Source organism: Pantherophis guttatus, chromosome 2 (assembly GCF_059756535.1).
Source record: "Pantherophis guttatus breed Tessera chromosome 2, ASM5975653v1, whole genome shotgun sequence".
Taxonomy (NCBI): Eukaryota; Metazoa; Chordata; class Lepidosauria; order Squamata; family Colubridae; genus Pantherophis; species Pantherophis guttatus.
The window spans coordinates 214,801,608-214,824,861 of record NC_142064.1 but is presented as its reverse complement, the minus strand read 5'-3'; the positions used below and the strand labels follow the sequence as shown (position 1 = coordinate 214,824,861).

Genomic DNA, 23,254 nt, shown 5'->3' with positions numbered 1-23,254 from the left:
ATAAATTTGCAATAACTCAGACTTGAACAACTTCCCAATCCAGGGAAACCAGGAGGTCTGAAAATGTTTCCTAAAGTCCTACAGAGTTGGGGCCAATCTAATCCCACATAGAATGATATTTAAATGATTAGGCACAGTGACGGAAAAGTGTCTTGCTCAATGAAACCTTTTCAAAACATATCCCTCCTGATGGAGACATAGCAGGGGAGTAGAAAGGGTTGAAGAAAATGATGTTTCAAATACCCCATTCCCTCCCATTAATGGTTTTATAGGTCACAGTCAAGACCTTGACTCATATCCAGAAGTCTACTGGGATCCAGTGCAGTTTGCAAGCAATGGTATCACATAGGAGCAACCCTTTATTGCTCATGCTGCCACATTCTGGACTAACTGCAGCTTCCAGAAATTCTTCAAGGGCAACACCAGGCAGAGTTATTGCAGTAATCCACATTGGGAGGCATAATGAGATGAGAATACATAAAATGATTGAACAGCAGTACATTGCTAATAAATCATTATCATTTGCAACTATATTTTCATGGGGTACTTATTGAAGGATAAAAAGGCAAAGTTTTGGTTTTTAAAAAAATTGTACATTGTTTGCCTTGGCCGAAGTTAGCTAGATGTGACATATGTACTTTCCACTATTATTTGTGAAGTGCTTCAAATGAGATGCTGGACAAAGCACTTATATAGAAAAAAATATTTCTTAAGTGCTTTTGGAACAAAAATAAAGCTATAAACAAAACAAAAAAACCCCAACAACAAAAAAGAAGCTAGAGGAAAAGAAAGCCAGAAACCTTGCAGAGTTTTAACTAGAAAGAGCTAAGGATCAGTCTTTCAAAAAAAAAAAAAAGATGGTTGTTGAGCTCAATACAGAAGTAACTGGCCAGGTGTTATGATGTTTTGATGACTTGGTTAATATATTGTGGCTGCATTTTATAGGTTTTTAATGTATTTTTATGGTATGTTGTGAGATGCTCAGAATTAAATATGTAACATAAGCAGCCACATAAATTTTCCGTATAAATATTATTAAGACAGACTCAGTCATGTGTTGGGACATTCAGACTGAAGTTGGTGTATTGCCCAAATAATCATTGTTACTTAGATTCTACACTTTTGGCAAATCAGAATCCAAAGCTTTTCAGGATATTTTGGGGCAGATTGGGGATTGCAATGCATTAAGACCTTAGTGTGTGAACAAAAAGTTTACTGAAGTTTCGTCAATCATATGTTTGCTTAATTCTTGTTCCTCATGGCTTGAGTGCTTGCTGGATCCAGAAATTATAAATTTCTCCTTAAGGGAAGAAGTCAATTTAGCCTCAGTTTAAAAAAAAAGGCTCTCCTGGAAAAAAAAAATCATTGGGTCTGAACAATTATATAGTCAACAAACTTTTCTTGAGTAAGTTTTCAAATGACTGAATGAGTGATACGATTCAGACACTCTTGGATAATCCCTCTCAATATTTGGCATCCATATATGAAAAGACTCAATGTTCGTTACTTTGTTCGTTACATACAGTAGTTTTGTGTTCCCTTTAGTTGTTTGAGCAGTGTATAAACTACTGTATGTAAAGAACAAAGTATTTAATAAGGCTATTTCATTCATTCAGATCTCAGATGTCTTCTGCTTGTGTTCCCTTTATTTTTTTGAGCAGTATATATTCGTAGATTTTCACAGGTACAGGTATGCAAGTCTTGGCGTATTCGGGTCTTTTCCCGTGTAAGATTGAGAGTATCTTGGCGATGTTTCGACGAGGTCTCACTCGTCATCTTCAGGCTGGTGTCTTTGGCTTCATGTCTGTGCAAGCAAAGCGTGATCGGAGATGCCGTCTCTCTATAAATACTGGTGGGGAGATGTGGAGTGCTGGCTTTGTTGTTGAAGTGGGTTGGTTGGCTGTGTTGTTACATCTTGATTAGTTGATGGGGTTGATGTATGCAGATTAGTCGGCTGTTTCATAACATCCTGTGTGGGTGAGGTCTTGGCTGTGTGCCCATTAGTCTTTTGTGTTTTAACGACCTGGGTAATGGGTTGTGTGTGGACAAGACCTCAGACTCGGAGTCAAACCAAAGCCTGGGATGTTGCATCACAGTCATCTGCTCAAGACAATACATCACAGAACTCAGGATGTCACAACATTAGAGCTCAGGATGCTACCACACAACCCATTACCCAGGTTGTTAAAACACAAAAGGGCACACAGCCAAGACCCCGCCCACACAGGATGTTATGAAACAGCCGACTAATCTGCATACATCAACCCCATCAACTAATCAAGATGTAGCAACACAGCCAACCAACCCGCTTACAACAACAAAGCCAGCACTCTATTTATAGAGACGGCATCTCCGATCACGCTTTGCTTGCACAGACACGAAGCCGAAGACACCAGCCTGAAGATGACAAGTGAGACCGCATCAAAACATTGCCAAGATACTCTCAATCTTACATGGGAAAAGACCTGAATATGCCAAGACTTGTATTATTTATTTTATTATGTCGAGTACATATTAGATAAAATATATAAGTATAAGCATGAATTGAATACATAAAATGAATACAATTAAAGGGAACATTAGGACAGGGACAGTAGGCACACTCTTATGCACACCCCTTTCAGACCTCTTAGGGGTGAGGTCAACAGTAGACAGTCTTAGGTTAAAGTTTTGAAGGTTTGGGAATGAGACCACAGAGGCTGGTAGTGCATTCCAGGCATTAACAATTCTGTTACTGAAGTCATATTTTCTGCAATCATTTTTTGAAGCAGTTCACTTTAAGTTTGTATCTATTGTGTGCTTGTGTATTGTTGTGGTTGAACCTGAAGTAGTCATTGACAGGTAGGACATTGTAGCAGATGATTTTATGAGCTTTTATAATTTTATATTTTATTTATATTCAATATAAAGAGTTCAATATATAATGAAAAGCGGAAGTACAAAGTTGAGCCTCAATCCAGCCATAATCCTTACTTGAAAATAACCTGCTTTGCTGTTATACATCACACAACATCTGGGTCATAAACTGAGGAAAATGATTGCCCGGGACCAACTGCAATTTACTTTCTCAGCTAATTTTAGAAACAAGTGTGATGAAATATGTGGGGTCTTTGGTGCTCTCTGAGCTTGGTTGTTTTCTTGCAGATGTTTCATTATCCAAACTAAGTAACATCATCAGCACTGTTCATCAACTCCTTTGGCATTTCCGCTGTGCTAGATGAACTATGAAAGATTACATTCACTGGCTCCAAAAATTCATCTGCCAACTCCTTCAAAACCCTGGGATGAAAACCATCTGGCCCAGGTGATTTGTACTTATCCAGGGTAGATAGGTATTCTCTTACTAATTCCTTGCATATTTTGACTTGTATACCTGTCCTATCTCCCCTAGCACAGATTTGGTAGGTTGGGCTGTTTCTTTTAAGTAAAAACAGACACAAAGAAGGAAGGAATTAAAGCAGTTCTTTTTTCCTGCTGACTGTCACCCTCTTGCCATCTGCTCCTATTAGTGGCCCTATTGTTTCCTTGACTTTCTTCTTGTTCCTTACATAATGATTTTTTTCTTATTATTATTATTATTCGCATTAGTTGCTAGTTTTAGCTCTTTCTGGCTTGTAACTTTCCTGACTCTTTCCTTGCAAATTTGGGCTATTTGTTGATATTCTGCTTTATTTATGTGTCCTTCTTTCCATTTTTTATAGTTGACCGTTTTTGTCAGAGAACTCATCTGGTCTCATCTGGTGTCTTTTGTTTTGTTTAGATGGATGGATGGATGGATGGATGGATGGATGGATGGATGGATGGATGGATAGATAGATAGATTTCTTTATTGTATGATTGGACACACAAGAAATTTGTCTTTGGTGCATATGCTCTCAGTGTACATAAAAAGACAAGATACATTCGTCAAGAAACATAAGGTACAACACTTAATGATAGCCATAGGGTACAAATAAGCAATCAAATCATACTAGGAAACAATAAATATAAATCGTAAGGATACGGCAACAAGTTACAGTCATACAGTCCTAAGTGGGAACAGATGGGGATAATTACTTCAAACCAACATTTAAATAATGATTCCAAATGTGGCCTTTCATAAACTGTAACTCTTTCAAGCATTTTTTTACCTCTTTTTTTCTGATGTAGTTAAGATTTTTGAGCAAACTAAGAAAACTGAGATCCAGAGGTAGGTTTTCATGCAAAATCTTACTTAATATTACATAATGTTCTGCCATTTGATTAGACAACTGTTTCAGTGAAAGATTCATCATAGAATTTTTTCTGGTTTGCAGCTCATTCAGTAACAGTAGATGCTACACTGCATTTCAAACACATCATTCTCAGTAAAATTGCCATAGAGAGTTTACTGTAGCATTAAACTCTTTAAAATACCAGCAGAAGTCTTTTTATTTATGATATCATCCATACAGATTCATCATGGCCCAATGGACTAAGGCTATGAAGATTTCAATTTGATGGAAACATAATTAGAATTTGAAAAAGTTGTTTCAGTCATATTTATTTATACTGAAGCTAAATTTGAAGAGAAGAATAAGAACATCAGCTGTAAGAACAAAGATATCTTAGCACTCAGAGGTGCAAGTTAAAGAAAATAGCATGTCATCCACTGTTATATCTACTTCAATTTCCATAAAATCACCACCCTTTTATATTAATCCCTCACTACCATCATAACAACTCAAGAATCAATTTTCTCAAATAGATTTTTCCTAAGCAATGCTACGGTGGCAATGCTGATAAATTAAGGTTAGGAAGAAATATTTAAACCTTTCTAACAAATGTCTCAGTTAATCATCAACATGGCTTCTAATCTGATGTCTTGGTCCTTGATCCTCTTGTGCATCTTCACAACTAGTTGCTCCTTCCTATTTGTGAGGCACACGGGAATTATTATCTGGGTAAGCAAATGGAGGAGAAAGAAAGAGAGAGAGGTTTTATATAGAGAGAGGGGGGAGGAGGGAGGGAGGGAGGGAGAGATGATTCAATGGACATTGCAATAATGTTAGCCATGCTGGCTTTTGTTTCAAAAATACCTTCCCTCTTTCTTCCTTCTTCTGTGGCTGACTGGGTTCATATATCACACACAATTATATTATTTGGTTTAATCATTTGTTCACCCAATCATTATTATTTGCATGGTTGGTTGGGTTTTGCAGACCCAACCAACTTCAATAAACCAAACCACTATCCATGACTGGAAGCTTCCTTTTTTCTAGTATAATAACAAAATATTACTATTAGTAATACCTACAGGCATTGGAATAACCAGCCTTTCATTATTTATGTTCTCTGTGTGGGCTGCAACACTCTGCTAAACTGGTTAATCCTTTTTGCCACAGATACTTGGCAACTGCAGACAACAATTTGCATAATCGTTAAATATGCAATAGTCAGGTAAGTATTAACTAGATTGCTATGAAATATGCTGTCATTGCTTAATACAGAGTATCATATCCATAATATTGTAATTATTAACATCATTATACCAATTAACAAATTATTTGTTTTGTGATAATGTGCGAACAGAATGCAAACAGAACATTTTGTATTATTCTGTTTCAACCACATATTTAATTCTTTACTGGAATTCCAGTAATAAATTGGAAAAATACTTTTTCAACACAATATAATGAATAGAAATAAAAAATAAGAAATTTTATTTTTCTGAAGATACTGGGTTTCTAGTGCTAATTAATAAGCAAAATAATCTGTAGTGATTATTTAAATAAAAATTTATTTCTGATAAATGACTTAATACTTCTATCCAGTTTAAGAAATCAAGATTTAAAATGACTGTTAGTAAATGATATGATTAGAAACTTACAGCTGACTTCTTTTTGAACAGCATATTTTGCTGTACTAGTGTACACAGGAGCATTATTTTAGACAGAAACTAAGATCCACTTGTACTAAATCCTGATTTTTCTGCATGCCCATCTCCTCATCTTTTAAATTCAATTTATCTAGTAGGAGAGACTAGATATGGAAAGCCATTTAAAATGTTTAATAAGACAACAATGCTATATCAAGATAGAGTAACTCAGGGAAATGCCATCAAGTCAAGTCTACCTCCTAACGGCAGGAAACAGATGGGAGAAAACAGGCTAAAGTTGAACTGCATCAAGATAGAATTGTTATTTATTCATGCCAGTTTTCTGTTAGTTCCAGTGATGTCTCTTAAGGAAGCAGCCCTGCCCTTCCTGAGGCTATGACCAGGAGGTCCTTTGCCCCAATCTAGATAATATATTAATTGTAGCTCTACCAGATTACAGCAATGCATTCTACATAGCTGCTGCCTTTGAAGACCATAAACCACATTATGGCTGACGCTTGAGTCCATCTATTTGTATTTTCATTTCTTTTTCCTATCACAGAACTGCATTTTGCAATACAGTCTTCTATCTAATACTTTGTGTCACTACAGTACTGTAGCTCTCTTTATGCTTGCTATTTTAAGCTTTATCCTTGAAACAGAATTAATTAATTAATGTATTTAGACTGCTGACTTAATTTTGTCCCGAGGTTACCTTAAAGATTTCAATAGTTTCCTCAAGGACTCATGATAATGTCAACCTACAGAAATCCCTCAGGCTCCAACATAGAGGGAACCTATGCCCCGTGAGCCTGAAATGTTGTGGCACAAACAAGTTCAAACCTGAATGATAAAAGCTGCAATCTTGTATTCAGGTTTGCAGAATTAAGTCTTGATGAACTCAATAGGACTAATTTGCAACACAGAAATAGAATTACATTATAAATTCAATGAAAGTCAGTGTAAACTGCTTCTTACATATGAAGTCATCTTCTGCATACAATAAATTCATAAACAGGTTAAGATTTTCATACTTTTATCAAACCAGAGTCTCCTTTCAAGCAAAACTACCAATTCAAATTGCAGTTATATTATCTGTGCATAAAAGCATAGGGAAGTTTTGCTTGTTTTTGCAAAAGAGAGAGAGAAAGGTCAGAGATTTATGTGACCCTTTAAACATTGGTATGCCAATTTCTTCTGAGATTTCAGATTATCTGTATAATGGCAAAAGACCCATTAGACTGGCCTGTCCCAAAGACTCATGAAATGTAAGGCAAATACCATATTTTCCGGCGTATAAGACGACTTTTTAACACATGAAAATCTTCCCATGTTTCTCCCAAAATAAGACATCCCCTGATACTAAGCCCAATCGGGCTTTTGAGCACATGGCAACAAGGCCAAGTGCTTATTTCAGGGTTTAAAAAATATAAGACAGGAGGAAACATGGTATATCTCTCCATATACATGGTATATCTTTACAGCACTCTGTGGGCAGGGTATAATGTCAGCATTGTTTGCATATTGCCCCCAAGAATCTAGGTCTTCATTTTACCAATCTGGATGGAAGGCTGAGTCAACCTCGAGCCCATCAGATCAAATTCCAGGCTGTGGGCAGAGTTTCTGCCTGCAATACCGCATTCTAACGACTGTGCCACTAAATCTCTTGATTTTGTTGAAGCCCTTTCACATTATGGAATAATGAGATGGAAAAAAATCATTGATGGAGGGACAATCCAAAGATGAGGCAAGTTCTTCCAAGGTTTTTGTAGCTAGGATTTCTATAAATAGAAAAGCATGACTCCTATGGACCAGCATTGTTCCAATGATAGTATAAAGCCCAGTGTGCTTGCTAAATACTGACAGGCTTCTGATTGCACCTAGCAAAGCTGGCCCTTCAGCCAGTCTGCTGATAGAGTGCTACCTTATTTTGGTTCTGAATGGTAGGATTGTTGTAGAAAGTTTTTTTTTTCTTCTTTAGTTTTTCAGAGAGAGCTGGGGGGTGGGGAGAAAGAAACTATCCAAGTCCTTTTTATTTATTATTTATTTATCTCGCTAACCATAACTTTTTATATACCGTTCTCTATAGGATACCAATGTTTATTTGCAATTGCCACATCTTTTCCTTTGGAGAACCTTCTTCTAATATAACCATTTATGGGTTTTTTGCATCTTTATCAAAATATTATTTTAAATTTGGCATAAACTTTAACACTCTTATCTGGGAAATTCTATTTTATATTTTTTTCTTGTCCCAGTTTTTTATGCTTTGTTATTTGATAAGTTGCTTAACATTTCTGAAATCAAATGATGATTCATGGAGAAATCAATACTTTTTTTTCTATGTGTTCATCTTACATTATGTTTGTGCTTTAAAATATGATTTATAACTTACAAACAAATCATAGTCAGTATGAGGTCATAATTTTGCATGTCATGAAATCTGGTGGAAAATAGATACTTATTTTTTTGAATCTCAAGAAAGTTTATATATCTTCCTATAATATATACTTTTCAGAATCGTTTGTTCAGGGAACTCTGATGAATTAATCTGAACACATGTTACTGTCTTTGTGACCTACTCATTGTAGGAAAGTATTCAACAAATTTCAAGAACAAAATTAGCTTAGATACTTAGTAACCAAAAAGATTCTGGGTATGTATTCTTATTATTTCTGCTAATGTACTCTTCTTGTGAACTCTTGAATAATTTATTCATATTGCACAATGTGTGAGGGTTTTGCTGGAAATACTTTACAAAACAAGCAAGCCTAGTTATTTGTTCAGCTTTATTTGTTCAGCTTCCTTATCTATCTCCTTCTTATGCTAGACTTTGTTTGAGGGTTAGGGTTAAGGTTAGCCCTACAAATTCTCAGCTTTCTGTTTATCCTTTTGAGGACTAGGTGGAAGTAGCAGAGTAGGTACAGTGGGGAAGCTGCTGACCTGACATCATTGTTAGAGCTTGGCAGTAAAATATTTACTTGAAATGCTTCCGCATGGCTGTCTTCATCATGTGAATAGGGCACTTGAAACCAGCCAAGGTACCATTCTTCACAAAGGTCCTTCAGAAAAATGGATTCTGATCAACATCGTGCAATCTTGAAAAAATACAGATTACATGGCTTCCATCAGTCAGATTTCATGGCTGATTTTGGCACAAAATTATCTCAGCCACCTAAGTGACCTGCTTCAAGGGAAACTCAGCTTGATTGTTCCTATTAATTTTTTTTAAATAATTTTTATTAATATATTCTATTACACTAATACACAAATAAAATATACAATCCTGCCACCATGGTATAATATGATTACATTGTCCATAAGTATAAAATCATTTCTTTATACATACATATTTGCCACCATATATATATACATCATCATATATCTATTCTATCCCACCTTTTCTGGACCCAATCGTACCATACTTTCCAACTGTTATAAAATTCTGAATCTTTTTTACCATTGATCAATCTAGTTAATCTATCTGATTCCGCACACTCATTAATTTTATATATTATTTTCAAATCTATCGGTAAGTATAGATTTTTCCACTCCTGCGCATACGCTAATCTTGCTGCAGTGATAATGTGAGTCAACAAGAGCCATATATCTGATTTAACATTCAAAGGTTTTGCCCCCAATAGGAAAATCTCAGGTCTTAATTCCAAATTAATCTGTGTAATTTCCAAATCCATTGCCGTATTTTTTTCCAATATTTAACCGCCTGCTGGCAGGTCCACCATTGGTGAAAATAGGTTCCATTGCTGTAACCGCACTTCCAACAGCAGGCAGATGTCCCGGGAAACATTTTAGCTAATCTCACCGGGGGGAGATGCCACCGGTAGACCATTTTATATATGTTTTCTTTATATGAGGAGGCCATGGTTAATTTCATATTTTTCAACCAAATCTGTTCCCATTGCTGGAAGTCAAGGGGATATCCAAAATTTCGCCCCCATGCTATCATACAATCCTTCACTACATCCTGTCCCATCTGCAGAGATAATAAATATGCATAACATTTAGATAATATCCTTTTCCTTCCTTCTAATAAGATCTTATCCAATTCTTGTCTTTTACGGTAGATTCCTTCACTATGTAAATCTTTTTTATACCTGGAGTGCACTTGAGAATAAGACCACCAGTCTATCTTATATCCTTGAAGAGTTAATAATTCTCGTGACTTCGGATTACCCTGAACATCCAAGAAACCTTCATACATCAAGGTTTTCGCCCCTTTATACAATGTCGGGTAAACCTGAGCTTCCTGCGCCAAAATCCAACATGGAACTTTTGAATATACTCTTCTTCTAACCTTTTCCCAAGTGTACCCAAGCGTCCTACGTAAATAGTGATCATCAAAGTGTCTAGGACGGCCGGATGCTCCCAGCCATAGAAAATAGTGCCAGCCATGTTGAAGACCGGCTCCCTCAAATGTCAAAAGTCATCTCTTTTGTAGGACCATCCATTCTTTCACCCAAATCAAGTTCTCTGCTTGGTGATAGAGCTCCCAATTTGGGAGTCCAAATCCTCCTCTATTTTTGGGTTCTTGTAACATTTTAAGTCTAATCCGCGGCCTCTTTCCCTGCCAGATACATTTAGATATACTCCTATCCAAATTTGTAAAAAACTCTTTATTCAACCTTACCGGGGCTGTTTGGAATAGAAATAACCATTTGGGTAACACGCACATCTTAATGGTTGCCACCCTTCCCAAAATTGATAGCTGGAGATTTTTCCATCTTTCTAAGTCTCTGAGCATCTGGCTGTAAAGAGGAAGATAGTTATCCTCCTTTATGGAGGAACATCTGGCGGTCAACCATATACCCAGATACTTAATTTTATTTGCTATTCTTAAGCCCATTAACTGCTCCAGCTGTTGCCTTTGCATCTGAGTCATATTTTTCACTAGGATTTTAGTTTTTTCTTCATTCATCTTTAACCCTGCTACCTTCCCATACTCTCTAATCAAGCATAATAATTTCAGGCCCGAGTCCAGTGGTTGATCTAAGATAAATACAAGATCGTCTGCATAAGCCTGAACTTTAACTTCCTCCTGCCTAATCTTCATTCCTCTTACTTCCGTGTTTCCTCTCACTTCTCTAAGCAGGGGCTCTAAAGTTAATAAAAATAGCAATGGGGAAAGGGGACATCCCTGTCTTGTACCTCTACGAATTTGAATTCTCTCCGTCTCCTCTCCATCTATGAGAACTCTTGCAGTCTGCTCCCGGTAGATAGCTCGAATTGCCCGAATAAAATTCCCACCAAATTCCATATATTCCAATTGAGAAATCATAAATTCCGAACTGATTCTGTCAAACGCCTTTTGGGCATCAACAAAAATTAAAGCTAATTGTTTATCCGGGCGATTTTTGAAAAATTCTAGTGTATTCATGATAATTCTAAGATTATCTCGTAGATATCTATTAGGAAGGAAGCCGTTTTGGTCTGAGTGAATGAATTGGTTAAGGAAGCAGCTAAGCCTAGCTACAAGAACCCCCGCAAATATCTTATAATCGGAGTTTAGTAATGATATTGGTCTATAGTCCTTAATAAGAGATAGATCAGTTCCTTCTTTTGGGATAATAGAAATATAAGCCTCAGTCCAAGATACTGGAACCTGAGCCTCTTTCATAACCGCATTGAATAAATCCGTCATGTGTCTTCCTATCACGTCAAACACATCTTACATTATGTTTGTGCTTTAAAATATGATTTATAACTTACAAACAAATCATAGTCAGTATGAGGTCATAATTTTGCATGTCATGAAATCTGGTGGAAAATAGATACTTATTTTTTTGAATCTCAAGAAAGTTTATATATCTTCCTATAATATATACTTTTCAGAATCGTTTGTTCAGGGAACTCTGATGAATTAATCTGAACACATATTACTGTCTTTGTGACCTACTCATTGTAGGAAAGTATTCAACAAATTTCAAGAACAAAATTAGCTTAGATACTTAGTAACCAAAAAGATTCTGGGTATGTATTCTTATTATTTCTGCTAATGTACTCTTCTTGTGAACTCTTGAATAATTTATTCATATTGCACAATGTGTGAGGGTTTTGCTGGAAATACTTTACAAAACAAGCAAGCCTAGTTATTTGTTCAGCTTTATTTGTTCAGCTTCCTTATCTATCTCCTTCTTATGCTAGACTTTGTTTGAGGGTTAGGGTTAAGGTTAGCCCTACAAATTCTCAGCTTTCTGTTTATCCTTTTGAGGACTAGGTGGAAGACAATTCTAAGTAGCAGAGTAGGTACAGTGGGGAAGCTGCTGACCTGACATCATTGTTAGAGCTTGGCAGTAAAATATTTACTTGAAATGCTTCCGCATGTCTTGTCTTCATCATGTGAATAGGGCACTTGAAACCAGCCAAGGTACCATTCTTCACAAAGGTCCTTCAGACAATGGATTCTGATCAACATCGTGCAATCTTGAAAAAATACAGATTACATGGCTTCATCAGTCAGATTTCATGGCTGATTTTGGCACAAAATTATCTCAGCCACCTAAGTGACCTGCTTCAAGGGAAACTCAGCTTGATTGTTCCTATTAATTTTTTGATAGCATCAAAAATATCCTTCTGAACTGATACCAGAGGCTAAGTAACATACATTATTCTTTGGTGGTTTTGCTCTCTGTTTCCAACATGAATTGTATGGGATCAGCTCTGAAGGCTGAAGTTAGGGGCTCCCGGTCAACCCTACAGTTGCTATCTGGGGTTCCAAGGGATCATTTTGTTACCTTTGTTATTTAACATCTATAATGAAGGCATCCGTATATTTAAGTCATCCAGTCCTATTTCTATTTGTCATCAGAGTCAGACAAGCCAGTATAGATGGCTGGGAAAAAGTGTTAATGATATAATGAATGCTAAGGAAGAGTGTGAATGAGGGTCAACAAGATGAAACCACATATTCCCTAAATAAACATATTATGGAATTGATAGCTTGAGGATCTAGGAATCTGATAGGAACCCAACTTCCCTTTGCAACTTTGGTGAGTTCTTGGATTTGTCTCTAAAGGAGGAGGTAGCAGTGACCCAGAGTACGTTCATCCTACTGTCCTGGTCTGGTGTTTGTAACTCTTCCTGGATAGCAGTTCCTGATAGTCTATGCTCTGGTGACCTTCTATTTGGAAAACTGTGTCTGGTCTTAAAGAAACTGCAGTAGTACAAAATTAAAAAGTAAGATTGTTGAGTACCTTCAGAGATCCTATATCAGGACCATATATTATTGGTCCTAAAAAAACAGCACTGGTACCCTAAATACTTCCAGTCAGACATAATAGGTTTAGAAGTTACATTTAAGATTCTTAACTATTTAGCCTCCAAACCAAGGAAGAATGCCTCTCTTGGCATACTCCTGTCTAGAACTTAAGATTTGTAGATGCCTTCCTCAGGGCACTGATATTATCTGACTTTCGGTGCCAGATAAAAATTGGTGTCTGACTTTTTACTCTTGCATTTATGACATAGTAGCTGAAGCCTGGCAATGCAATTTGTCCCTTAAGTAAATTTTTACTTCTTTTAATTATTATTCTGTATTTTAAATGTGTGTCTTCATTTTATTTCATCAATCTTTCTTTGTTTTTTGTGGGTTATAATCTCCACAGGATCCTCTGAACAGAGGAAAGCTATAAATATATTAAAAGAAAAAAATAAAATTATTATTTAATAATCAAATGACTCTCTAAAACTTCGTTTTCAGTCCTTGGAAGTAATATTTTCAAGCCTGGAAGTAATTAAAACCAGAGATCCTGCTTGATTTTCACTTTGAATCGCAAAAGTGGGAAGAAACATCAAAGTATGCATGAATTTAAATATATTTATAAGTCATTGGGATATTTGTACTGAGTGTCTTGGGCCATGGTGTGTTGCTATTCAATCTCCTTTTATTCTTGACACTGATGCTCACAAACAATGAACTCATTCATTGCTGTGACCAGAATATCACAGTACTCTGCCTAGCTAAAAGTGAAAGTCAATATTAATCTGTAATCAAATGGGAGAGGAATCTGGACAGGCTATTTGTTCAGGAGAAGCAAAACCTACAGCTTCAAAAAAATGCACTTTTTCCAGTTCTATCTACATATTTATACATAAATATTGCACAACACCACAAGTTTCAATAACTCAACCAACATAAAACAAAATAAGAAAACTAATATACGCTTGAGGAATGTAAAAAATACATCAGAACACTGAATGTGATGATTTGGGTTGGTAAATGTAACAATGCAGGAAATAGATTAGAAATGGACAAAGATATTTCTCCTTTATTGTCTATCAACATAAATGAAAACTCTACATGTGGACAACACTAGACCCAAATAGACTATTAATATAGTGTATTGCTATATTATGTACTGCACTGTTGCTTTAATGCAGTTTTCAAGCTTTTTCAGACAATTCATTCTGCTAGTTTTAAAAAAAATCCCAATCCTTAGAAAAATTTCTATGGATACACTGGCTGCACTGAAGTTACTTAATTATTAGTCTCTGATGGAACCTCATCAAGTTCTTGTAAAAATGTAAGGTTCTGCAGAACACTCTTTTAAAAAGCCCATCCAGTGTGCACTGCTTAAGAGTTATGATACCTTATTAAATAAATAATAGGAAATAGATAATTCAGAACTGCAGTCTAGTTAACCAAGACATTTCTAAGAATATGATATAGAACAGTATAGACCATTAATTACTATTTTCAAATAGCAGATGATGTTGTTGATTATGATAGTTAAAATTAGAAGATTAAGGATAGTATGTATGCCAGCAAGATTTGACCTTGAGAAGATATAGTCAAAATATAAGTACAATTAAAGTAATGTATGTAAAAGTGAACCAATATTTTATGCAAATCACTGTGAAAACAAAAGTCCGAAAACTTCCAAAAAGCAAAAATCCAAGAGACTTTCAGGGCAAGAAATTAAAATGATAGTAAAAGAAAGGAAGATAAAAGCCTAAAGGAAGGCTTTCAGAATCAATCAAGCAAAGAAGGGAAGAAATCTCAGTTAAGATTGTCCACAAATAAGAAGAAATAAAAAGAAAAGGAAAATAAAAAGTTTTTTTTAAGAAAATCAATGAAATCACAGGAAAACATAGGGTTAAGATAGACTTGTCCAAGCATAGTCATGAACATACTCTAAGCTAAATGAACACTACTTTATTCCTAAGTGGTGGGGATGACGGCACACTTACTGCATCTGCTGGTAACTCCTTAAATCTGCATATTTTCCAGGATTCTTAAGGTAAGTACATGTCTGAAGTGCATGTCTGAGTCAAGGCATAGCAACAAGGTGTGAAGAATTTGTCACACCCTTCTGGCAACTCAATCAAGTATTTTCCTGGAACTATACATGTAACAAAAAGGCATGGCTTCTGTAAAAGGATAACTAACAGGTAAGCACATACATGGAATCCATCTCTGAAATTCCTTATCCACTCCAAATCTTAATCACTGCATATCTTTACAAATAATATTAAAGGAAGGTGGAAAACCTATGCTGGTACTTTTTCAAGTATTGGAATTGTATCAGGATATTTTCAAAAAAAGAATAAATTTAGAAACCAGTTCTACTAGAAAGCGAACAGACTAGCAATAAATAAGCTGTCAAATAAGAAAGCACCAGTTGCTCTTGAAACAACCACCAAATTGTTTAAAGCTGCAGGAAAAATGCAGCTTAGGTGTGAAAAGTTCTACATCAAAAGATTTTAAACAAAAATACATGGTCTGGAGATTGGAAAAATTGGTGTACCGTGCAGAGAAGGGAGAAGCAAGAGAATTTGCAAATAATCAAACCACTGCAAAAATTCCTCAAAGAATTTGTGAGAAAAGAAAAGGCAGAGATATGTAAGATCAGGTAACCCATATAAGATGGATAATCAATAGTTTTGAAGAATAGAGTTCTCCTTTTTTTTTACTGACCTCCAATTATGTAGGTTATGCCGGACTGTAGAAATATACAAAAGTTAAATGAATGTGCCAGAACATCCTATTACTTTTTCTGAGAAACTTTTACAATGAACAAGATTGCAATGTAAATGCTGAGTTTATAGAAGTTCAGAATACAAAACTGAGTAAGACAAAGATGTGTATTTGTTCCATATCTGTTTAACTTAATTTAATTTAAAATACTGCATTGTTTTTTACTGTAAACAATATTGTAAAAAATGCACGATTGGACGAGATGAGCATAGAATGTAACTGAAGGTTGAATAGTCTCTAGAGGTTCTCAATGATCCAGGTCATGTTTGTCCCAAAGGTACATCCAAGAAGCTTCTTCAGCTCTGACTGGATGGTGGGGAATGGAAGGATTTATATTCCTTGCAGACAGCTGGTCATTTGCATCTTTTTAGAGAGTCATTGAGGCACTTGAAGGTTTATCTGTGTCCTCAGGGTTACCTGAACAATGCAAATGGTTCCTGTAGCCTGCAATTTTTCTGGAACTCCATTCATACTCCCACACCATTCGAAGGGTGTTCATGCCAAAGTGCATAGCTAAAAGTCTATGAGGTTCTCTTTGGGATGAACATACTTCGAATGAAGTATGAACGGATTTCCAGAAAAACTGCAGACTACAGGAACCATTTGCACTACTTAGGTGACCCCAAGGAGACAGATGAACCTCCAAGTGCCTCAATGACTCTCTAAAAGGATGCAAATGACCAGCTGTCTGCAAGGAATATAAATCCTTCCATTCCCCACCATCCAGTCAGAGCTGAAGAAGCTTCTTGATGAGAAGTGAAACATCTTAAAAGAAAAAAACAAGAAAGTCCAGTTGCCTCCTGAAAAAGCACCTTTGGGACAAACATGACCCAGATCATAGACTATTTGTATAGAGTTTCAACCTTCAGTTAGATTCCTACTGTCATCTCAATAATAAGAAGTCCAAAATATTTAACATAATAGCAAATAACTGATCATGTACTTTCTTGGGTTTAAGAATAGTAAGTATGAGAGTGTACTGGAGAAGTAAAGTAGAGATTAGTCCTTAAAGGGAAAAGCAACATAGATAGATAGATAGATAGATAGATAGATAGATAGATAGATAGATATAGATATATAGATATAGATATAGATATATAGATATATAGATATATAGATATATAGATATATAGATATATAGATATATTGATTGGTTGGTTCAATTTATATGCCGCCCTTCTCCGGAGAATCAGGGCAGCTTACAATGCGTTAAGCAATAGCCTTCATACTTTTGTATATACCTGCTTAGTAGGGCTTTCGGGGGCCCCCCTAGGTGGTGTTCTTTTTTATACAAAGTCATCTTATTGCGCCCACAATCTGGGTCCTCATTTTACCTACTTCGAAAGGATGGAAGGCTGAGTCAACCTTGAGCCTGGTGAGATTTGAACTTGTATTATGAAGAAAAAAGGTGTGCTGGTGCTAAAGAATGGATGCCTTTGAAAAATGAAGAATGAACCACAGAAAAAAAGAAAGCTATTTTTGAATTGTGGATTTTAGAAATAATAAGAATACCATTAAAAATTAAATTATTAAATTTATATGCCAACTGACTCCAACGAATTGCAAGAACCAACTAGAACTTCACAAGTCATCCAGATAGATGTTTTAGAAAAGGTATAGTGCTTGGCAAGATTGATGGAAAAGGACAGATGAGACTTTTGAATGGGATCAAAAAAGATCTTTGGAATTCTCAACAGAGAATTGAGAAGGGAAGCATCTCTCCACACAATTATAATAGTTTAAGCCTGATTCAATGGCAGCCATCTATTTCATGCTATCTTATTTTTTTGTTATTAAAGTTTGTAATGTTATGATTGAAAGCTGCCTTTAATTTAGCAAATTAATAGATAGATATGTATATGATGTAACTACCAATTTAACAGTAATAATAGGAATGTGGAATTCAGGTTTATTGTATATTTCTTCATTTAATCCATAACAAAATTCTCTGGATAGATTATATATGCTATATATGCCAACACTTACAGTATCTATATGCACAAGTAGTTCAAGGCAACAGGTTAAATGCTATGTTATAATTTAAATACTACTCAAATATATTAGATCCATTAATAGTAAGTGAAAAGATAACCAACTTTGCTTCCATCCTAGCAGGCACTTTAATGAAGTTTTTTTTCAGCAACAGGTTATTAGAATCAGCATACTTTGTACACTTCACTAGCATAAATCCAGCAGAATAATCTAGAATTTATTCAGAGTCTACATCAGGGGTGTCAAACTCGATTTCATTCAGAGCCGCATCAGGATTTGACCTTGAGAGTCAGGTGGGTGTGGCTGGGGTGGGCATCACTTGTGTTGGGGCACCCCTCCCAGGCTCCATTTTCAGCTGTGACAGCCTCCTCCAGCGCTCTGCCAGTGAAAATGGAACTTGGGAGGGCCGCGTGAGCAGCTCTCCTGAGCTTCATTTTCGCTAGCAAGAGCTGAAGGAGGCCATTGCAGCTGAAAACAGAGCTAGGGAGGGCTGCGCATGGCCCTCCTGAGCGCCATTTTCTTTGTCAGAGGCACCGAGAGCCAGTGCTTCGCTGTTTCCAGGGTGACCTCACGGGCCAGATCTAAGCACCCCATGGGCTCGATCCAGCCCACGGGCCTTGAGTTTGACACTCCTGGTCTACATGCTAGGGACTGACCTGCACATCTCACTATGAAGGATCATTAATTTAGCTAGTTCATAAAGAATTTAACTTAGTATTACCATCTTGTCAGGTACAAAGGTATAGCTTTAAACCAAATTACACTAGCTATTTATTATTCCCCCTGTGAGCCTATTTTGGAAACTGTCCTTAAACAATAGCTGTAAAGAGATTTTCACCAACTTTTTTCCTAGGTGGATAAAACAAAACTTTTTTTAGATCTTACATAAACAGTGTGTGTGTATATGTGTGTGTGTGTGTGTGTGTGTGTGTGTGTGTGTGTGTTTGTGTGTGTATGTGTGTGTGTGTGTTTGTGTTTCCCTGGCTTGGATTTGTTTCACCAACCTAGGATCAAAAAACTTCTTTACAGTTATTGTCTAAAGCCAACATAACAAAAAGTTCTTGATTAAATGAAAATGGGCTCCTCCTTGAAAGATTAAAATAAAATGTTTAGCTATTGGATATAAAATTGCATCAATTGGGATTGCATCAAAAGAAATTAATATTGGGAGAATTGTAATGTTCACTAGCTTCCTAAAAATTACAGAAACACATAAAGGAAAAGAAGAAAGAGGTTTTGGTCTATTCAATACATTATCAGCTATAACATCCTAAAGAAAAGCATAGAGAATCTAAAATCCCCTAAATTCATCCTAAAATGAATTTAGGAACTGAAGAGTTGCTTTCACTTTTTGTGACAGACTACACATGCCCATTTTGGAATAACATTGTCCTGGACCATTACAAGAATAGCTACATGTAACTAAACATCATTCTAGATTTCAATTCTTAATCTAGTACTTCACAAAATTATTATCCATATAAAAATGTATGGAAAATTAACATTATTCTTTTATTTTGCTTTGTTTTTCATTTCCTAAGTACTTGATATTATTTGATTTATTGCATTTTATTTCTACCTTGCTATAAAAAGATACAGGTTATGAATCAAAGAATATACTGAATAACATTTTGCACAATATTTCTAAACAATTCCAATAAATAAAAATGTAGTCAGAATATCACAATCAATTATGGTTCTTTTGGATGTACTTAAATTATTTCAAAATAATTGCATCTGTTTACCAATGGAGCTAGACAAAACACTGAAATAGCAATAGAGAGTGTCATGATTTTCCTTTCTTAATGTTCTTTATATTATAAATTGTTTTGTTAAATGATTGCATTTTCCTATAATATAGCATCAATAGCTGGCTATGAAATCTTTGCTATTCAACACTGAAGAAACCAAATCTGCTACTTACCTAACAGAGAAACTGTGAAAACAGATAAAGCAGGTAGCAGCATGTAAGATTATTTAAACAGCTGGAACAGCATCTTACCTTAGGATGTACTTTGCAAATATAGTGACCCGCCTATGTTATAAGGCACACCTTACTTATTTAAAAAGGAACTCTTTGATCTCCACCCCTTTCTTAACTGTTTTTTTTAACTGTTCATTCTCCAGGAAATATAAAATAGGTTCTTAAATTACATATAAAAAACAAAAGAATTGGTTGGCATCAGGCAGCATTCAAAATAAATAATCAAAGGTGAAATGTAATGTGAGAATAACCTAGAAAAACTGGCTGAATTACTTCATTTTAATAAAACATTTGAGAGCTACAAAGCTTTTCTTGGGCAGTTCACAATATCTATTTCCAAGATTTCGTATGTTTTACCTTGGAGGACAGAATTCAGAATTATAATTATGGAAGTATTATTTTTTTTTAATTTATTTTTTATTTATTTATTTTTATATGCCGCCCTTCTCCGGAGACTCAGGGCGGCTTACAATGCGTTAAGCAATAGCCTTCATACTTTTGTATATTTTATACAAAGTCAGCTTATTGCCCCTACAAACCAGGTCCTCATTATTATGAGGACAGTTAAGAAGATAAGCAGACACTATTTTAAATAGCTGAAAGTGGTGTCTTTTTTAGATATAGAAAAGCCCAAAGAAAACTGTTGGTTGGGGGATAGGAGCACTTCACATTTTCAACCCTCAATGGCTTTCACTACAGATAGTCCTATTTGTTTAGCGACCATTCAAAGTTACAACACCAGTGAAAAAAGTGACTTGTGACCAGTTCTTGAATTTATGACTCTCACAGGATCACCACGGTCACATGATCAAAATGCAGTTGCTTGGCAATCACCTTTATTTATTAAATTTATTTGCTGTCTATTTCATCATAAGCATGTATTTACGATAGTCCCAGTCATGTGATCACCATAAGGGAACTTCCCAACCTGGTTCCAGCAAGCAAAAACAATGGGAGAAGCCAGGCTTGCTTAACAACTGCATGATTAATTTAGTAACTGAAGTGATTCACTTAACAACAATGGCAAAAAAAAAAAGGCTTGCAAAATTGGGTGTGACTCATTTAACAACCTTCTACCAAACAGAGAAGAAATTATTATACTTCTAGTTGAAATGATAGCCATGGTATACAATTTCCTTATCCTTTACTGACCAATATGGCTTTTCTATTCATGGCAGGAATTCTAATCAGCTCACAATTCTTCCAATGCCAATGGTAGCAAAATGTATCACTCACCAAAGTTAATTGTCTCATTGAAAAAACTAAACAACTAGATACTACATCAGCTCATTACTAAAACAAGGAACGGATGGAATATTACACACTGTGCAGCCGTTATAACATTCTCTTCTGGAATAAAAAGTATCAAGCAAAGCACAAGAAAGAGTAAAAACAAATAAATAAAACAAATTGGAAGCATAAAAAAGAAAATACAATTCAATCTAATTTACATCAACATTATTCACTATATTTCTTCATATTTTCTAACTTGCATAGCATATTTGCTTCTACAATTAAAAAAAATGATAAACTGCCTTCTGCCCTTCTCACTTAGTTCATTCATTCTACTTTCATATATTTGTTTTATCATTTCATTTTTAATCATCCTGTGTATATGATCCAAACACCTCAAAATACATTCAGTCTTCTAAAACACTGGCAGAAATTTAGACTTCATATTCCATAATAATTCCGTATTATTTAAAAGATTATCTGAAAAAAAACCTTTTTGAAATTATACCTGATTAGTGATCTGAGTTTCGCATATAGAGTTGTTAACTGTACAAATTTATGATGGATTCATGTTTTAAAAATCTCAATTTTAAATCTAAATCTTAATAGTTAATTTTATAAATTAACTGACTCAATAATTTAAAAATGCAACATGACTTATTTAAAATATGACCTACATTATTAATAAAATAGCAATATTTTAAGATACTTCAAAATCATTTTCAACATTGATAACATAAAAACATGATATTAATTACTGAAAATTGATCTAAAATTGAAATCTGAATGATAAATTATAGGCAATTGTGTTTGATCAAAATATTATTGTGAAACTAGTTATCACATAATTACCATGAAATAGGTTAGCATCATTACTCATACGTAACATGTCTGTGTTATTTTCAGGCACTGCACTGCTGTTTGTCAATAAAAGTCTGAATACAATTCATAAATCAATTTTGAATTATAAAGTCTTCTTGGATACCTGAGTACCTGCAGAACTATCCAATTTAAATGGATTCTATCCATCTAGTATTTTGCGTAGACATCCTGAGTTCCTTCTCAGCAAGACTTCAGGACACTATTCCATTTGAGAACAATTTTCCTCCAAAGTTCCAGATCATACCTTTGTTCCTGAATTTCAGAAGATATTAAGAACTGAACAATTCAGAATGGTGGGTGGGTGGGTGAGATCTGTGTCTTAGAGGCTTGCTTTTATTTGTTGAATTTTCTTGCTATATAGTTTTTGTAGAGTATATTGATTTATTGAGTTAATTTTTTTATTGTAGCTGTAAACCATCATAGGTCATCAGGAAACATGATGATATTGAAATATAGTCAACAAATATCACAGTAAGATATAGTACAACAAATAAGTGTAGGAAACAAAATATGTAACAATATGCATAGTATACAGTTATAAATCCATGCCTCCCACACAGAAAAAGTGAAAAGAAAATTACGATTTGGAAAGTATCTCAGGATTAAACTATCTCTTGGCTGCTTTTCTGCGTCAATGTCTACAAGAACTTTCCTTCATAACAACATACATTGTCCTGACTGTCAAAAGACATATCAAAGGATCAAAAGTACTATATAAATTTTTTTTCACAAAACAAGTACTTGGCAAAATGTCAGTAGTTGCTCATTTATTCCTTCATATGCTGCAGACCATGGAACAGTAAAAACTACTTAGCTGCTGCCAACCTGAATATAATCAAAAATATATCTAAGGAATCACCTCTACATTACAAACAAACTGAATGCCTTACTTTGTTGTGGTCCAACATTAAAAGATCACAAATTGTCTGCAAAATCAGGAAATAACTGGATGCATAGCAGTTTTTCATTCTTATAAATTATGTAAACATTAATATATCTCAAACAGCATCATTGTCTTCTTCATTTATACAAAAAATGTAATGCGTATGTGCAATATGTCATGGAAAACAGTCAGAAAAATGTTAAAGAAAAGCAGTGAATACTTGCTAGAATTAATCAAAGCCAAAATGGCACTGTGACCTTAAAAAGTATGTAAAGTATAGAGTCAATTCAAACGCAAGTATCCTCTATTTGTGAACAAAGAATGCTTAGTAAAACATCAAATTAATTTAATGAAAAAATTATTTGAAAACAAATCTAGTTCATTATCAGATTATACAATAAATATACAGCTGTTGGTCATTGTTATGAGAAATCTGGATGAGTGATGTCA

At 35.1% G+C, this 23,254-nt stretch overlaps 1 protein-coding gene across 18 annotated transcripts in view; it reads right to left on the bottom strand.

The window, feature by feature from the left end:
- The window catches only part of ATP2B2 (ATPase plasma membrane Ca2+ transporting 2), a 364,247-nt gene that overhangs the window by 154,084 nt on the left and 186,909 nt on the right, over nt 1-23,254 (bottom strand). For 2 of the 18 annotated variants that reach the window (XM_087887775.1, XM_087887776.1), the window contains exon 1: nt 19,747-19,854. The exons of 15 other annotated variants lie outside the window; for them this stretch is intronic. The gene's annotated coding sequence lies outside the window, so the exon portion shown is untranslated. Of the gene's footprint in view, nt 1-19,746; nt 19,855-23,254 lie in introns of those variants that run through there. One more of the 18 variants, XM_087887773.1, reaches the window with a different exon arrangement.